Here is an 18,271-nt window from a genome sequence, read left to right on the forward strand (position 1 = left end):
CAGAAATAAGTATTGGATTTTGTAAAATATTTTCCCAGAATTTATTGATAAAATAATGTAGTTTTTCCCAGGATGAGTTGTATGAACTAATGCAAAATGAAGTGAGAAGATCCGGGAAGATAATATACATGGCTAACAACAATATTGTAAATTTAATCAACTATGAAAGACTTTGTAATTCTGACCAATACAATGATCCACCACAGTTCCAAAGCATTCACGATGAAAAATGTGCTCCACTTCCAAATAGGGAATGAATGAACTCTAAGTATAATTGAAGCACTTTTTTCTATTTCTTTTTCTAATTTTTTAGAACATTAATAATACAGAAATTTCTCTTGCGTGACTTTATATTTGTAATGGATTTTGTATTTATTGCTTTTTCAGCAGATACAGGGAAAAGGAATGTAAGAGAGAATCTGGAAATAAAAATGAAATTAATTTAATGAAAAAATAATAATGTCTTTTATTTTTTGTATTGTTAAGATAGACCATTATATTTCATACTTTTCCTTGAATTGAACCATTCTTACATTCATAAAATAAATTCAACCTGGTCACATTGCATGATTTTCCTAACATGTATTTGCAACCCTCTTGATAATATTGCATTTTAAAATTGTTGCATCCATGTTCATTGGGGATATTGGTCTATAGTTTTCATTTTCTGAATTGGAATTCCCTGGTTTGTTTATCATGACCATTTTTGAAAGCTAGAAAAATTTTAGAAGAATATTTTTCCCTAATTTTGTAAATGGTCTCTGGAAATTGGAATTAATCATTCTGTGAATGATAAGAATTTATTTGTAAAACCAATTGTTTCTAATTTTCTCTTTGAGAGTTTGTGGCTTGTTTGACTTCTTTTTTCTGATACTGGACCATTTAAACAATCCATTTTGGTTTTGTCAACATGGGCATTTTATTTTTTGTAAAATATTAATATATTTTATCTAAGTTATCGGTTTGGTTGACATATAACCAGACAAAGTGGTTTCTGATAATTTATTATTCATTGGATGTGAATTTTCCTTTTTTTCCTTTTAATCAAAAGAATATCATTTTCCTCACTCTTTTATTTCCATCAGACTTAGTTAACTATAATTCATTGGCTTTCCAACCAAAACAGGGTGATACGCTTATTTATCAAATCAGTCAGGTTTTCTTCTTTCAATTTTGCTAAACTCTTCTTAGATTTCAAAATGTATTTAATTGATGGTTTTGTTTTGTTTTTTTTTTCTAGTGTTTTTGGGCCCAATTCATTGCTCTTCTCTTTCTTGATTTTGTTGATAAAAGTTTAGAGATATATATTTTCCCCTAAAGGACTTCTTGAGTTACTCCTCCAAAATGCGGTAAGTTGTCTTATTTTTATTTTCTTTGATGAATTTTCCTTTTTGTTTTTATGATTGTTCTTTGACTTACCAATTCTGCCTTTTTGGGATCTAGCCACCTTCTTAGGTCAAAAACAAATGCAACCTCTTCCAGGAAGCCTTTCCTGATTTTCCCCCATTACAAATTCTCCTCTCTTCAGATCTCAAATGGCACTTAATCTATATGGCTCTTATTCTATTTGGTGATAATTATTGTTGATAAAAAACATCTACAGTTTGTTTTTTTTTAAGTTGGCAGGCTCAGCCTTGTCAGAACCCAGTGAGGTAGGGAGTGTGATTATTATCTACTTTTTACAAATTATGTAACTAAGCCTTCTCCTCCTCTCTCTTCTTTCTCCTCTCTGTCTCTCTCTCTTTCTCTCGCTCAAAAAATTGGAGTTATATGGATCAGCAACCATCACTCATGAAAGCTAAGTTGCCAGAGATCACACATGGGCACATATGAGAGCATTCTGTTCAAGTGTGTGCATGTATGTGTTTATCCGTCACGGTCCATTTCCACAATTTTTTAGCCTAGAAAATTTAATAAGGAGAAGAAGGGAAAAGCGTTGCCCGACATTGTGCCCAGCAGAGATAGAGATCATTTTTCAAACTCTCTGGTTCTGAGTCAGATTCCCTTTAAGACCCATGAAAGAGACACTTCAGGACTATTTTTTGCAGACAGCTGGGAAGTGGAATAATGGCGAAGCTCCTCTGGGCATATGCCAGCAGGCTAGCTGCTGGAACACTTGAGCTGTGGGCAAAGAGGCAGAGAGATCAGTGGTTAGTGGGGCTGAACCCTGTGGTGCTGTTTCAAAGCCCACCCCCAGGGATTTGTCTGTAGGAAAACAACCTCAGCTGTAGGGTCAGGGTCTCTGCTGGCTAGTTGCCTGCCCAGACGCCTTTGTCTTCTGCTGATTAAATTGGTCTGGATCCCCTCCTTCCATCATGGTGAACACAGAAGGTCACTGACTCCTCATTATGAACCCAAACCAGCTGCAGCCCAGCACTGGGGAGAGTGGGGAGGGGAGAGCAAAAGGGAAGAACAGCCAGCCCTGGAGTCCCAAATGGCACTGCAGTCAAAGGTAGGAGTAACAGCACAGAATGCTATTAGGCAGGGGAATGAGAGGCAAAGGAAGGAAAGGAGGCACAGAATGGGAAGATGGAGGTGAAGCACCCAAGAGGACCAGATGGATCAGCTAAAGAAATGGCTGCTCAAAGTAAGACCAGCTGGAGCCTTTCACTGCGTTCCATTTACCCTCTGTATCTATGCTCACAGCTTCAAAAGAAAGGGGAAGAGAATGAGAAGCAATTATTAAGCTCCTACTGTTTACCTACCGTGTTCAGCATTCTTTTTAAAAAACCCTTGCCTTCAGTCTTAGAATGGAAGCTAAGTATTATTCCAAGGCAGAAGAGTGGTAAGGGCTAGGTGATCAGGGTTAAGTGATTTTGCCCAGAGTCACACAACTATGATATGGATGTGTCTGAGGACAGATTTGAACCAAGGACCACCCTATGCCAGGCCTGGCTCTCTTTCTGCTTAGCTGCTCTTAGCCAAGGGAAGTTCAGAGACCTCAGCCATGAGGCCTCCTCCAAGATTAAATCTAGCTTGGCTTCCAGCCACGAGGCCTCCTCCAAGATTAAATCTAGCTTGGCTTCCAGCCACGAGGCCTCCTCCGAGATGAGGGGCCTCCTAGGAGGATAGCATCTTGGGAAAGGTAGGAAAAACGGGAATCAGCTTAAACTCCAAGAGAGCTCAGGGAAGACACCTCACTTGACTCATGCTATTGAGCTTCTCCCAGTCACCACACCAAGGATGCTCACCGCCAAAACCGGACAAGAGCTGCAGGCATGCCAAGATGCCAAGACCCCAAGATGTCCAGCACGCTGCCACCAGCCACACCACTGCTGAACCCAGCATCTCTGAAAGAGAGACCCAGAGCTCAATGCCTTCCCGCCAGCAAGAGGAAGTGATGCAAATATGTAGGCTTTTTTTTCACATCACTTCCTGCATCTCAAAGCTACCATTGTAGCTTAAGCTTGACTTAGGACAGCCCAGGGGTCTGTCAGTTGTTTCCGATTTGTCACTTGCTAGCACATGTCATAGGCCATCCTTCTCAATACTTAATCCTTGAGTAAGGGTGTAGACATTCCTGTTTGTTAAGAATTTTAAAGATTTAATCAGAGTGGAGAAAATCTAAAATTCACAACTGTCAGCCTGAATCATCTCAAAACCCCCATAGGACTCCTCGGCAGTGATCTGGGAACACGGTTTTATACCATTCATTTCACTCCAGATACTGATTAAAATCCAAATTGCTTATATTCTTATTTTTCTTCTCAGAATTGGTCTCATTTTCTCATTGTCCTCTTTCTCATCACCTCAGGTATGTCTTTTCAAAATACCTTGTACTTTTCAGTTCCTCACAGTCTTCCTAGAATTCTCTTTATCTCTCTTTTAACAGCACAATCAAAATCGTTCCGACAAGGCAGATGTTTCTCCTCACCTTCTTCTGCTCAGTCTTCTCCACAGATTCCTCAGAGAGCTTTACAGATCATGAATAAATCAGATTGTACAGGGAGAAACATTTCCTGGTTGCCATTTTTCAAAACTTCTAGGATAAATCATTTTGCTCAATGTTCAGTCTGTCTCTTGAAGCTGCAGGAATAGGCAGCTTTCACCATCCCATTGCCTTCTCTTCTCAGAAAAACTTTTTTTTCTGAGCTCCTGAGTTCCTCTCATCTGTCCTCCTATGAAGCAGTTGCTCCATCCTGGAATTCTTCCCACCAGGCATATGCCAGTCTTGTCATATTGCCATATTGTCAGCAGAGAAGTGCCCTCTCTTAACCTAGCCCAAGACTGGCAGGGGACTTGCTTTTATTCTTTAATCCACACTTTCCCAAAGGAAACACCAACTTTAATGAGGGGAAAGGTGTCTATTTGGAGAGTGCAGGGAAGAAGGCAGCTGGCCACACTGAAGAGGCAGCCTCTCCCTTTTTATAGCTCTCTTGGCCATTAACATCTGTGGACCAGAAGAGTTGGATTTGATGGGCATTTTGAGCCTCACAAGTCAAATCTGGCAACCTAGAGGAAAAATCAGCTTCCAAAACATGTTAAACTTAGGATCAGGAAGGCTCCTTCCTCAGACACTTACTTTATGTGACCTAGGATAAGTCATATAACTTCTCTGGACTCCAGTTTTCCTTAACTTCTTCTTCTATAGGACTACCTCCAGCTGTAGTCTGTGAGGAAGAGCACAGGTACCTCAGGGTTTAGGGACAATAAAAAAGAGAACAAAGGATGCAAACAGAGGAGTGGACTGGGACTGAACTGGGACTGGGGTGTGATGGTGGAAGGGAGAAGGAGAAGGAGGTATTTTGATGATGAAGAGAAGGTTGAGGAATGTGAGGTAGAGAGAGATAGAAGTATGAGAGTTAGTTTCAGGGTTTGGGACTGTGGAGGCAACAACCTTCTTTGACGATCTGATGCATGACCACTCCAGGATATGGCTGAAGGGTTCTGTAGGGACAAGTCATGGAAATCAAGGAGACTGATGCATTGTATGGGACCCAGGCCCCCAAATATGAGGTTTGGGGTGGAGAAGACTGAGCTGGGCACTGAATCCTAAAGAAGAGGGTCAGTGAGCTGGGGGCTCGAAGATGACTGTGACAAGGTAAGGTGAGAGAGATGGTTGGAGTACACCTCAAAGGATGAGAAGTTGCTGAGGGATAGCAGCAGTGGCAGGGGAGAGCAAAGATAATAAGAAGCTAAGTGGAGGCCAATTCCTCCCCTTGGCCCCATGCAGCTGGCATGTGGGCACTCAAGGGAATTAGAAACAGACTAGTGGTGCCAGGATGCCAGGATCCTCTCTGAAGAGTAGGTATCTATGATTCTAAGATAAAAGAATGTGAGAGGTAGGTATCTAGGATGAAGGAAGTTCATTAACATACTGGGGGACTGGAGGGCAGTATGGAAGAGAAGAAGAGGGCAAAGTGGAGACAAAAGAGAAGTGGAATGTGCCACCAGCATCTCCAACTTTGTCTGTCCAAAGCCTGGTTCACTATCTTTCCCCTTGAGTGACTTCCTGCTGACATCACTGTTGCCACCTTCACTCATCTTCCCAGGTCTAAATCCTGGGGAGTTGTGACTCTGCTGCCCCCTTCTAGCCATGGTTCATATCTAACCAGTTAACTGAGTTCTCTTTATTCAGTTTCGATTGGCCTCTGAAAGATCAAGGCCAGAAATGCCAAAAGCAGCAAGTCTTTTGCTTAGTGATCCAGAAGATCCAGAACCTTTCAAACCTCAGTTCATTCTCCTTCCTTCCTTGAGGAACTTAGTACAGACTTCCCTTCCACCCCAACCCCTACCCTTACACTAAAAGACTCATCTATCTATTCATATTGACACTCCCTCAAACTCTCTAACACTCTCGATCTCCTTAACATTCCCATGACCTTCTCCTCCACTCCATGTCAGCTGCACACTCTCCATCTTGCCCTCACTTCTGAATGTTCCACTTCTGTGATGGCAGATGACTTTATCCAGTCATAAGCCCAGTCTTTATCCTCACTGGCACCTCCAAATCCTCTAAGATTTCTACCATCCCAGTTCTGGCATGCATTTCTCCCTCCCAAACTCAGCCCTGCAGTTAACCATTCCAATATGGCACTCCAACACCAACCCCTCTACCTTGTCCTTGATCCCATCCCTTCCTATCTTTTCCAGTAGATTGCTCCACTACCATTCTTCTCTCGTTTCTTCTCTGCTGCCCAAAATCATAGCCATGTTTCCCTCATCCTAAAAATAAAGCAAAACCTTCCCTGAAACTCATTTTATCCAGAAGCTATGAATTCTATATCTTTCCTTCCTTTCACAGTCAGTTCTAGAAAAAAAAAAGTTGCTATTGTTTTCTCTCTCTTTCTCCTAATCCCATTGCAATATGGCTTCCAACTTCAAAATCAGTGAGCATCTCTTTATTGCCAAATATGCTGGTCCATCTTCATCTTTCTATTCTGTTCAATACCTGCTTTATGAAAGTCAGCCTAGTCCTTCAAGATGGTATGGGTGCCATCTTTCTTGTTAATAACCTAAGGTCAGTTTTAAAGACCTACCCCAGGAGGGGCCAGTGCTAGATGTTTCTTTTTTCTTCTTCCTTTCCTTCTAGGAAAGATTTCCCTGGCTCTGCTCATTCTAGAGGAGCTTCTGAGAAACCCTCTGCTTTCATTCCCCCAAGACACTTATTTTAATTGAATCTTTTCATCTCTTATTTAGCAAAGTAGTTTTAATTGCAGCTTTTATGTCCCATGAGTGCTTACTGCATTTCAAAATCTTGACCCTGATTAAGAGTTAGCCTACAATATCTTCTCTCTCATTTCTCTCAGTGACCCCATAAGCTTCCAGGGGGTTAAATCTCTTCTGCGCACATTGCTCTCAGACCCATTTATGTCCAGTCTGAATGTGTCTCCAGAGCTCTAGTCCCGCACCTCTGACTGCCTCGTGGACATTCCAAACTGGATGTCCCAAAGGCATCTCAAACTCAACGTGTCCAGAACGGAGCTCATCTTTCCCACTGAATCTTTCCTGCTTCTGAACCATTCTATTACTAGTGAAGGCTTCGCTGTCTTTCTAGTTATCCAGGCTTACAACCTTCTCACCCTCCTTCAGTCACATGACCCCATTTGTGATTTCCTTGGCAAAAATACAGGAATGGTTGGCCATTTCCATCTCCAACTCATTTTACAAAGGAGGAAACTGAGTCAGATAGGATTAAGTGATTTGCCCAGGGTCACACTACTAGTAAATGTGTGAGGCTGGATTTGAACACAGGAATCTTCTTCTCTCCAGGCCTGGAACTTTGTGTATTATAGAGCCACTTAGCTACCCCACTCCCACTCTCCTTTATGACAATAGCCAATCAAATGCCAAATCTTATCCTTTCTACATCCACATCATTGCTTATGTATGTCCCCTTCTCTCTACTCACAGTCCCCACCCTAGGTCAGGCTATCACTACCTCCCACCTGGGCTGTTGTGATAGCCCCCAGTGCCTCAACCCTGACTCTGCCTCGAGTCCCTCAGCTTTCTAACCCATGCTCCATAGCTGACTCAGTGATGGGCAGATACCATAACCTAAAGGCAGATCTGACCTTGCCATTACCTACTCAATAAACCCCAGCAGATCCTTGTTACTTTCTGGACCAACTAACTTTTGGGTGGCATCTGAGGCTTCACAGCATGGTTCCCACCTGCCTTATTGTACATGATCTGTCCACATTGGCATCCTTGCTGTTTATCATATAGGACCCACCATCTCCCACCTCTCTACCTTTCCACTGGCTGCCCCCATGCCTGGAATGGATCCCTCCACATGGCCACTTTGAATCTTTGCGTCTTTCAAAGCTGAGATCCTTCTTGATCTTTGCCTCCTCCCCAAATGCTAGTGCCTCTCTCCCCTCTGAAATAGCTTTTGGGGTACATATTTGGCATAGGCTTATATTCTGACATGTCATCTCTCCCAATAGACTGTAAACTCCCTGAGGGCAACTGAGATTCAGGGAGGGGAAGGGATTTGCCCAAATATATTATGAAATATGAAAAGAAAGCCTGGCCCTCAAGAGGCTTACCTTCCAAATTGGGGGAAGGAGTGGGAAGTATTGTTTTTTACTTCTGGTGTCAGGGAACTCACTACCTACCACTATCAGGATGTTTTCCCTGCCTCTCTGTGGTCTTTCTTCAATGCTAAGAGTTCTTCCTCCTGGAGACAAGCAGAATGGCTCTATTCCCTCCTCCTCCTCCTGAGAGCTCCAACATACTTGAGGACAGCCATCCTGGTCCCCTGAAATCTTCTTTTACCACATCCTTCATCCAGGGACCTTGAGCTGATGCGGGACTCAGCCTGCTGTAGAATGTTACCCAAGTAACTGGCCCTAACAGCAATCACTCACAGGCCCACTGCTTTTCTGCCATGGTTTCCCCCATGCCCTTGTCCCCCTCCTGGGATATGGTTCTGTCTGTCACTGTGGGTCCCTCCCTGGAACTTGCTACCATACTTCTGATAAGATGCAACCAAAAGTTATCTCCATCATCTTAGACTTTTAAAATAACCTAAGACCCACCGGGGAAGGAAACATCAAACTGTGCCAAGAAAGCCCCAAGGAGAGCCACGGTCCACAGGGCATGAAGGGTTGGGCACAAGTGAAGAACAAAAAGCTCATCTTAGCTATTCATTTTTAGGTGGAGGAAGGATTGTGTAAAGAAATAAATACCCAATTACTTGCCAAATCCTCAGATTCTGAGAAGTGGATCATATCCACTGGGTTTTACATGTGTCATTGTTCAAAATCTATTTCCATATTATTGATATTTGCTCTAGGGTGATCGTTTAGAGTCTATATCCCCAATCATATCCCTATTGAACCACATGATCAATCATGTGTTTTTCTTCTATGTTTCTGCTCCCACAGTTCTTCCTCTGGATGTGGATAGTGTTCTTTCTCATAAGTCCCTCAGAATTGTCCAGGATCATTGCATTGCTCCTAGTAAAGAAGTCTATTACATTTGACTACAGGAAGGGACTTATGAGGAAGGTGGATCCTGCCCTGGTTGGTCTCTTTGGGCCCTTTGCTCCTCCTATTTGGGGAGGGTATTGCTGTGTGTTCACTCCTATTGAATTAACCTGGGCTTAGAGAATTGTTGTTCAGTAGTGTATGACTCCTTATGATCCCATTTGGGCTTTTCTTGGTAAAAATATTGGGGTGTTTTGCCATTTTTTCCAGCTCATTTTACAGATGAGAAAACTGAGGCCAACAGAGTTGAATGACTTGCCCAGGGTCCCACAGCTAGTCAGTGTCTAAGGCTGGGTTTGAACCCCCCCCAAAATAAGCCTTCTTGACTCCAGGGCTGACATACACCTAGCTGCCCCAAGATCAGATAAAGCATTTGCTAATCTCCTATTATGTTCTAGGTACTATACTAAGTCCTAAGAATCCAAATTCAAGAAAATGAGGTGGTCCCTGCCTTCAAGGATATTACATTCTAATGAAGAAAACAAAGTCATGAAGGGAAGCTAGAAAGGGAAAGAGAGGGAGACAGAATAGAGGCAGGATTGCTTGCCACTTATTCCTTTCCCCACTCATCCTTACCATCCACCTTTTCCAAATAAGACAGCCCCGTAGGGTGCCATCTAAGCAGCAGCAACTCCTCCTGACCCTGTATCCTTGTGGCCTCAGGGATCTCTTGGAGGGAGGGTCCTCACCACCCCAGGGACCTCCAGGGACTTCCTCATATGGCTGAAAGTTCTGTACTCTCCTCTGTTCTCCAGCTGGTATTAGGGTCACTACTGGCCTTGAAAGGCATCAAGGCTGGCTCTAGAAGATGGTAAATGTTTCAGGGAAGAAAGGGTGACTGACTGCCATCTGGCCCCTGGTCCCAAGACACAAGGATACCTTCTCTGCTGGGATGTATCCCTGGCTCCCACAGGTCAGCTCATGCTGCTCACTGGGGCTCTGAGCATGAGCACAGTCCCTGCCCTCAAGAAGCCCCAATAAGACAGAATGGAGTCTGGTTTGCTAAACTACCCACAAACCATGTGTATGCAAGCACACACGTGTGCACACACATACAACTCTGTGTCCACATAATTGGCAAGTGCTTCTTAATCACCTAAATGCATCCTCCCTGGGCTGGGCACTGGGGCTCTGAGCTTCCATCTCCATCAGGACGAAACAAGGACACGTATACAGGGAAAGAGTGCCGTGACCCAAAAGCCCTAGTGCTATTTTTCAGCACCGTTAGCTTAGATTTCTGGGATACCCAGGATAAAGTGAATCATGATAATCAGAAGTACTTCTATGGCCCTTGAATAGCTGGCATTTCTATCAATTTAACGTTTGCAAAGCACCCTGGAATGATCTCATTCTATTCCCACAATTGCCTCGGGGAGTAAGCGCTGTTCTATAATTATACCTCATTTTTTTATCAGCTGATGACATGGAGGCAGTCAGAGGTGAAATGACTGGTCTAGGATCATATAGCTAGCCAATGACTGAAGTCTGCTTGGAACTCAACCCTTAATGTTTCCATCCAAACTGAATGAATTAGGAAGCTATTCTAAACCAGGCACTTTGGGAAGGCTCAAACAGGTGGGGGAATCAGAAAAATTTACTGGAATAAGGAGGTGGCCAAGCTGCATCTTAACAGAGGGAGGCAGAGGGCTTGGGAAGGGAGAATTCTAGGCAGAGGGAATGGCCAGGTAGGAGGCTGGATAGTAAAGGGAGAGAGGGGGAGAAATAGCCAATGAGGCTGGAAAGATAGGATTGGGGCCAAGAGTTGATGTTAATCCTAGAGGTATTTTGGGGGAGGAGCATCACCTGATCAGATCTGCACAGAAGAAAAATCCCTTTAGCAATAGTTCATGGGATCAACTGGAGTGGGGGGAGATTTGAGGCAGGCTGGCACAGTAATCTAGGCAAGAGATGATGAGGTAAAGTAGCCCAGGGTGGTTGCTGGGGGAGAGGAGAGAAGGGGTCAGATCAGGGATGTTGAGGGGGGAAACAATGAGCTGTGAGACTGTCTGCTAAGCTCTGTGCCTCCCTCATAGGAGATGCTTAATAAACGATTGTTCTCTCAACTGATTTCCCTATAAAGCCAGAGGTATCCTGCACAGAACTAGGGAAGACTGGAAGAGGGGAGGTTAAGGGGACTTGGCAGATGCTTTGGTCAGTTTAGCCATGTAGAGTGTGTGCTGTCCCTGGTTTGACATCCTGTTTGAAATGTCTACTGGATAATTAGTAATGGGCAATTGAAGCGGGAGGGAGAGTTAGGGGCTGAATGTATAGTTCCCCGGGATGACAGTTAAACCCAGAGTTGTAGAAGCTTATTGAGCTTCCCAGTCATTTCCTCATTATGTTACAGATTACAGAAAAAGATTAGAACAGTAATTCAGTCTAGTGATACTCAAAGTGTGGTCTAGAGAGCCCTGGGGGGTCCTCCCTGATACTCTCTTGGGGGGTCTGCAAGGTGAAAATTCTTTTCATAACAAAACGAAGACATTTTAATTTATAATATGACAAATGACAATAGATAGGATATAAATAAAAGCTCTCGGGAGGCATCCTCAATAATTTCTTTTTAAATTATTTTTTCAAACCCTTACCTTTTGTCCTAACAACTTTAATTTTATTTAATAGATTTAATTTTAAAATTAAAACAGAAGGGCAAGGGCAAGAAAAGGGGAGTTACCTGGCTTGCCCAGGGTTACCCAACCAGGAAGGATCTGGGATGAAATTTCAATTCAGGTCCTCCCCACTCCAGTCCTGGTGCCCTATCCACTGTGCTTCCTAGATGTCCCAATCCTCAACAGTTTCTAAGAGTGCAAAGAGGTCCTAAAACCACATGCTTGATAACCACTACTTTCATCTAAATTTTTTCACAAGATTTCCTTAGCAGTTTTTCTTTAAGACCCAACTCAGAAATAATGCCCAGCACAGAATCCTTTTCTTCCCTACCAACCACCTAACCACTCTCGTGGAGGAAATTGGGGGACTGGAGGGGGTGCTATTCAAGGACAAATTCTCTCTTCCCTTTTGATGGAATGAGGACAGGGATCCGACAATGTCAAGGACCCTTTTTGAGCCACTTGGAAGCAGTCTCCTCTTTCCCTGTCTCTTGACTAGACATGGGGTGATGATCAGAGGAAGAGAAGGAAGTTGTCTTTGAATCCTTTGGATAATGGACATGTCTCTTGAGTTTGTCTTTGACCTTGAGGTCCATCCCTCTCCTCTCATAGGCAGGAAGCTGAGTCCCAGAGAGGGATGCGACTTAACCCGGATGACACAGCATGGAGCTGCATCTTGGATCAGAACACAATACTGCAATGGGACCTAATGAGGTAGAGAACAGCAGGCCTGGAAAGAAAGACCCAGGAGTCACCTGCATGGAGATGTCAATTAAACCCATGAGAGCTGTCAAAGCACACTGAGCAGAGCTCTCCACCCCCTTATTTTGCTCAGCGTGTATCTCTGAAGGCAGCCTGAGGCACCATGGGTGGTTAGGCCTCCATGGAGGCATGAGATAGGGGAAGGAGCCCCCAGTAATGAATCACAGAATCACAGCAGAAGGCCCCGTAGAGCTCAGGGTGGCTTAGGACCCAATCACATCCCTGGCTAGATTTCCACTCCCACCACTCAAAGGAGGTCATAAATTATAAATGAAGTGAGAGGTGCAAACATGCTCTGTGATATTTGGAGGACAGTTGCTATAGAGACCCAAGGTAAGGACTGAAAATAGGAATCTTCTCTCTGTGCCACCCACAGTGTCCCACCCACATCCTGGGATTCAAAAAGATATTTTGCAGGTGATTCAGATGCAAAGAATTTATCATCAAATCCCCTATAGTCATTGAACATGCCCCCATTTCATGTTTTCCACACCAGCAATCAGTGGGGCTCTTTGGAAGCCAACAAATGAATGCAAAATATAAGTTCACCAAGACCCACAGGACCTCAAAAAGGAAATAAAATGACAGGTAGTGGCCCGATCTGTGTTGGGAATCACACTGGCAATAACTCTGTCAAGTGATCCTCCAGGGGGAAGCACGTGTGGCCAGTAGAGAGACACAAATATAAGGAACACATGTAACCGAGGCACATGTCTGAGAGGGCAATGCATGCTTCCAGTGGTGGCAGGGACACAGGAAGATTTTGGCAAGGTCATTGCTCTTCTCCTTCCATCAGGTCTGCTCCTTGCTGGTCTGCCATATACACTACTGATCTTATAGTTGGCATTAAGCATTGCTCTATTGGATACTGGGCTGATGCCAAGGGTGACACAGTGCCAAAGACACAGTAGGTACTTAACTGTTTGTTCATTAATTGATTGATTAAGTATATGGCTATGGAGTTCCTTTCTGCTTCCATTTTCTTCCTTCCTCTGAGAATTCCACTAAGCTTCCACTTTTCTGCTCCTCAGAGGAAGAATAGGCTCTGCTACCCTTCTAACCTTGAGTCCAGAAGATTGCCCTTTAATTCTTTAACTGAGATAAGCAAATGCTTTCACATTCAATACCAGATAGGGAAATATTTAGCTACTTGCCTCATAAGGAGATGAATTTACTTAAAATTTACTTTGCCACCAGTAGCAAACAACCAATTAACCAAATAAATGTCCATGGGCATTTATCGATCTTTTAACTTCCTTGTGTGTGAAACTGAGACTCAGTCTACTGTCCCAAACACCTATCTTACTTGGTGTTATAAATTTAAGAACCATTGGTTTATATGAATACCATGATAAAAAAAAAATCATAAGCATCCTATTTCAAGAAATCTTAAAGGAAATCTGCTCACTTTTCTTAGAACCAAAGGGAAAAGTGGAACAAGAAAGAATCTACTGTCCTTCCTCCCCCCCCCCGAAACAAACCCCAAAATGAAAACTCCTTAGACTATTATACCTCAACCCCAGAGCTTCTAGGTCAAAGAAAAAAATGCTGCAAACATCTAGAAAGAAAGAATTCAAAGTACAAAGGATACCACCATTTCCCAACTGTGTGCTCCTGGGCAAATTGCTTCACTCTTGTCTGTCTCAGTTTCATCATCAGGATTTAGCAGTCACTACTCTGAAGGAACAAAGAGTTTGGAAGAGGATATCAGAGAAGGCAAAGTATATATTGGCTTATCACCAATAATAACTTACTTGGAAAAACCTGAGTATGTAATACTATAGGAGAAAATGGATCCTTAAAAAATAGAGGACTTTTAAATGTTTCTAATGAAAATAACAGAACTGCAGAAAAACTTTGAAATTCAAACACAGGAATAAAAAGAAGTATAAAAATAGTAAACATGAATGAACATTGATAAAGGACTAAACAAGGACAAACTGCTTACATAAAAAAATGGAGAGATGACACATATGTCCCCTCTGAACCCTATCATCCAACTAGACAAGGTCCTGTTGTATGTTGATGATCTTAAGAGAACAAAAACAGGAGAAGAGAAATAGGTGGGGAAGAAGGAGAAAATAAAGTAGGGAAAATAATTTAGCATAATGAGGGCACACAAGGAGATATCTATACAAACAAGGAGGAGGGAATGGTGTAGGGAAGAGGCTGGCATTTGAACATCACTCTCATCTGAAATTATCAAAAGAAGAAAGAACATAAAGGGTTGTGTACAGAAATACATTTTACTCAATAGGGAAAGAAGAGGAAAATGGAAGAAGGGGAAGAGAGAACTAGAAAAATAGTAGATAAAGGGAAGGATAAGTCCCAAGCAAAACAAATTCTAGGGATATACATACAACATTTGTAGTTCTTTTTGAAATAAGAAAGAATGGAAAACTAGCCAAAATTGGGAAATAGTATGTAAATGTGAGGAATATTAATATACTGAATTCTTATCAGCATAATAACCAACCAGGTATTCCAGATGAATGATGAAATGTACTCCCCATCTCCTGACAGAAAGGTAACACATAATGAGACATTTTTTTTGTGGATAAGGCTGGTGTGGAAATTTGTTTTGATTAACAATTTGGTGTTGTTCAATCATGTTTGGTTCTTTGTGACCCCATTTGGGGTTTTCTTGGCCAAGAGACTGGAGTGGTTTGTCATTTACTTCTACAAATTATTTTACAGATGAGGAAACTGAAGCAAATGGCATTAAGTGACTTGCCCAGGGCCATACAGCTAGACTGCATCTGAGGCCAGATTCTGTCTATGGTAATCCTCTGACCTATCAGGTTAGTTACCCTATCTTAATATCTCAAAGGAAATGAGCCTTGTCTCTAATTTTTTTTAATAAGGAAGGTTTTTACTTGTTCTTTTTTTGGCATTAATTTCTAAATTTTATTTTATTTCCCCCCCCCAATTACATATTAAAACAGTTTTTGAACATTTTTCAAAGAATATTAAGCTTCAGGGGGAAGCTGGGTAACTCAGTGGATTGAGAGCTAGGCCTAGAGATGGGAGGTCCTAAGTTCAAATCTGGCCTCAGACACTTCCCAGCTGTGTGATCCTGGGCAAGTCACTTGACCCCCATTGCCCATCCCTTACCACACTTCTGCCTTGGAGCCAATACACAGTATTGATTCCAAGACAGAAGGGTTAAAAAAAAAAAAAAGAATATTAAGCTTCAAATTCTCTCCCTCCCCCACCCCATTGAGATGTAAGCAATCTCATATCAATTTTACTCATATATAATATAAGCAGTGTGAAACATCACACTCAATTAGATTGCCACTATTTGCATTAAAATAAATTCATCTTTTTGTTGTTTGTAATAAATTAATTTCAAAGCACAAAACAAAGAATGTCCCAAGTTTCCAGTCACTCCAAGTCACCATCTAGGTTCTTTTTATCGACTCACTCCTTTCCTCCTGCTGTAGATGGCAATAATGATCATCATCATTAAACTAGTACTTACAAGATGCTGTCATTATCTCCTCTTTACTGATATTGAAAGGGAAACAGATAAGAGGGAAGCAACTTACCCAGGAGCACACAGCTGGGAAAGGTCAGAGACAGGATTTGAACACACGTATTGTATCCCTGATTCCAAGTCCAGCTCTCCATCCGCCATACCAACAGTTCTAATTATTGAGGCCCTCAATTCCTCTGGTCCTGTTGGGAAGCAGTCTTATTTGCTTGCTTGCTGAAGTCGCATTGAATGGTTTCCTAAGGACTGTCCAGCTTTCTCTGGATTCCTCACAATTATAGTTCTTTTTTTTTAAACCCTTTTCTTCTGCATTAGAATCAAATCTAAGACAGAAGGGAGGCAAGGGTTAGGCAAGTGGGGTTAAGTGAGTTGCCTAGGGTCACATAGTGAGGCAGTGCCTGAGGCTAGATTTGAACCTAGACCCTCCCAACTCTATGTCTGACATTCTATCATTGTGTTACTTACCTGCCCTCACTTGTGTTCTACATGACATTCGTTATTCATTCATCCAGTTATGAAGTGCCTACTATGTGCTAGGTTTATGCTTCTGTGCTAGTTAAAGCAGATCACTTTCCATCAGTGTATCATGAATGATTCTCCAACTTCTGGGTATTTAAAGGGTTTCCAAGGTGGGATCAGAGTTAGGCACTGAGCTCCAGCCCCTTCCCCATACACTTCTCACTGTCTAGATTTTACATTTGTTCAAAATGTAAATCATTTATCTATTTATTACTGTTTAATCTTCTAAGGAGACTCAGGAGTCATAGCATGGCAGCTACCCATGGATTTTGAAGGATGGGCTGTGGAGCTCATCTGTCTGTAGCATTTTTAAATTTTCCAAATGTTTTCCTTTTTCTCCCCATGAGCAAGAGAGTCAGAAGTTCTGCAGGAGCAGAGGTTGATTCATTTTTATCTTTGTATCCTCAGTGTCTGGAACATGGTAGGGGATTAATATATACTTGTGATGGACCCCCATTTTACAGATAAAGAAACTGAAGGCAATAAATGTTCAGTGACCTATCTTTGTAGATGCACGTGTCTAACACATCTGAGAACTGAGACTTCAACCTATGACTTCTCACTCCAAATTCCACATTTTATCATCCAAACAATACGATCTTATTGGAGATAAGGATGACTTCTTCTGCCTGACCTCCATAGCAGAACTAGGACCCCTGGCTAGAGATTTGGGCTGAATGTACGTACACAAAATATTCCAGATGCTTAGAGCTATTAAAATTAAGAATCCATTGCCGTAGGAGAGAGTAAGCTCCCCTTCCTTAGAGGTCTTCAAAAGAAAACTCAATGACTCCTTGTATGTTGTAGCAAAGACTCTTAATTCTTCCCCCAGCTCTTAGACTGCAGTTTTCGACAAAACACCCAATTCTCCACTCTGGATATTATGACTCTCTTATTGGAGCCTAGAACATCAGTTCTCGCTGAACCCCCATAAAGCTACTCTTTGCTTCTGACATACAGTTAGTCAGCAACGCTCATGAACCCCCACCTGTGATTTTACTTTTAGTAAGTCAAGAGGGCATTAATTAAAAGCGAAAGATTTCATCAAAAACTATGTCAAAGCAAAATATCAAATAAGACAAGATCCAGACAGAATAAACCTATTCTTTCAAGTACTGCAAGGCAGCTCTCAGCTCTCTCCCAAGTGTTCCCTTCTCCAGGCTAAATCTGCCCAGTTTCTTCACTCATGCTTCTTTGACCTTCCCACATTGCTTCCTCTGAACACTTCTCAATGACCATCCTAAAAAGTGGTACTTGGTACAGAGCAGGACCACCAGAAGTGTCTCGAAATTAAGGTCAGAATAATGTTTTCAAATCCTTGACCTCAGTCCTAACAACCATAGGAAGTACATATTATCATCATCCTCATACAGAGAGGGGCAGTCGCCTTCCCAATGGCTGCTAAGGAGGCAGTGGCAATTCAGCTTAGAGCCAGTATTTTTTCTACCTGCTTTTTATGGAAAGAAGACTGATGGGACACAGTGGGTACCAGTCATCATAGCAACAACCACCATGACATCACAGAGGGAGTAACGCATCAGCAGTTTGGCTGAGGCAGGTCAAGATTTCTTTAGGTTTGAGACTCTGGAAGTGTAGTGGAGATATGAAGCTATGATGGCACCGTAATGAGACTTGCCCGATATTGCCTGGAGAAACAAGGTGAGCCCATTTTCTATTTTTGGCCTCTCTTCTATTCAGCCTCTTGGGAGCTCAGAGTTTGTGATGGATCGGTGCCAGTAGAGGCTGTATCATCTTCTTTTTTTCTGGGCCTCCATTTCTTCCTGGGTAAAATAAAGGAATTGGAACAGATCACGGGGCCATGAATCCTTCCTTAGTTCCAACCAAGTCTGCCTCATTACTGAGGCTAGAAACGTTAAGTGATTTACACAAGAAGACTACACCCGGTTTCAGACTCTGTCTATCCTCTGACTTTAAATCTCATTCGCTGAATA

At 42.5% G+C, this 18,271-nt stretch overlaps 1 long non-coding RNA gene across 1 annotated transcript; it reads right to left on the reverse strand.

Annotated features, from left to right (window-relative positions):
- Positions 1–499: 499 nt before the first annotated feature.
- Positions 500–17,892, reverse strand: LOC130455186 (uncharacterized). The gene is made up of 3 exons (XR_008913136.1): positions 16,266–17,892; positions 15,856–16,123; positions 500–13,981 (listed from the first exon to the last, which is right to left on the reverse strand). It is a non-coding gene; the product is annotated as an uncharacterized LOC130455186 (long non-coding RNA).
- Between the last annotated feature and the right edge of the window lie 379 nt (positions 17,893–18,271).

This window comes from Monodelphis domestica, chromosome 6, assembly GCF_027887165.1.
Source record: "Monodelphis domestica isolate mMonDom1 chromosome 6, mMonDom1.pri, whole genome shotgun sequence".
NCBI classification, from domain to species: Eukaryota; Metazoa; Chordata; class Mammalia; order Didelphimorphia; family Didelphidae; genus Monodelphis; species Monodelphis domestica.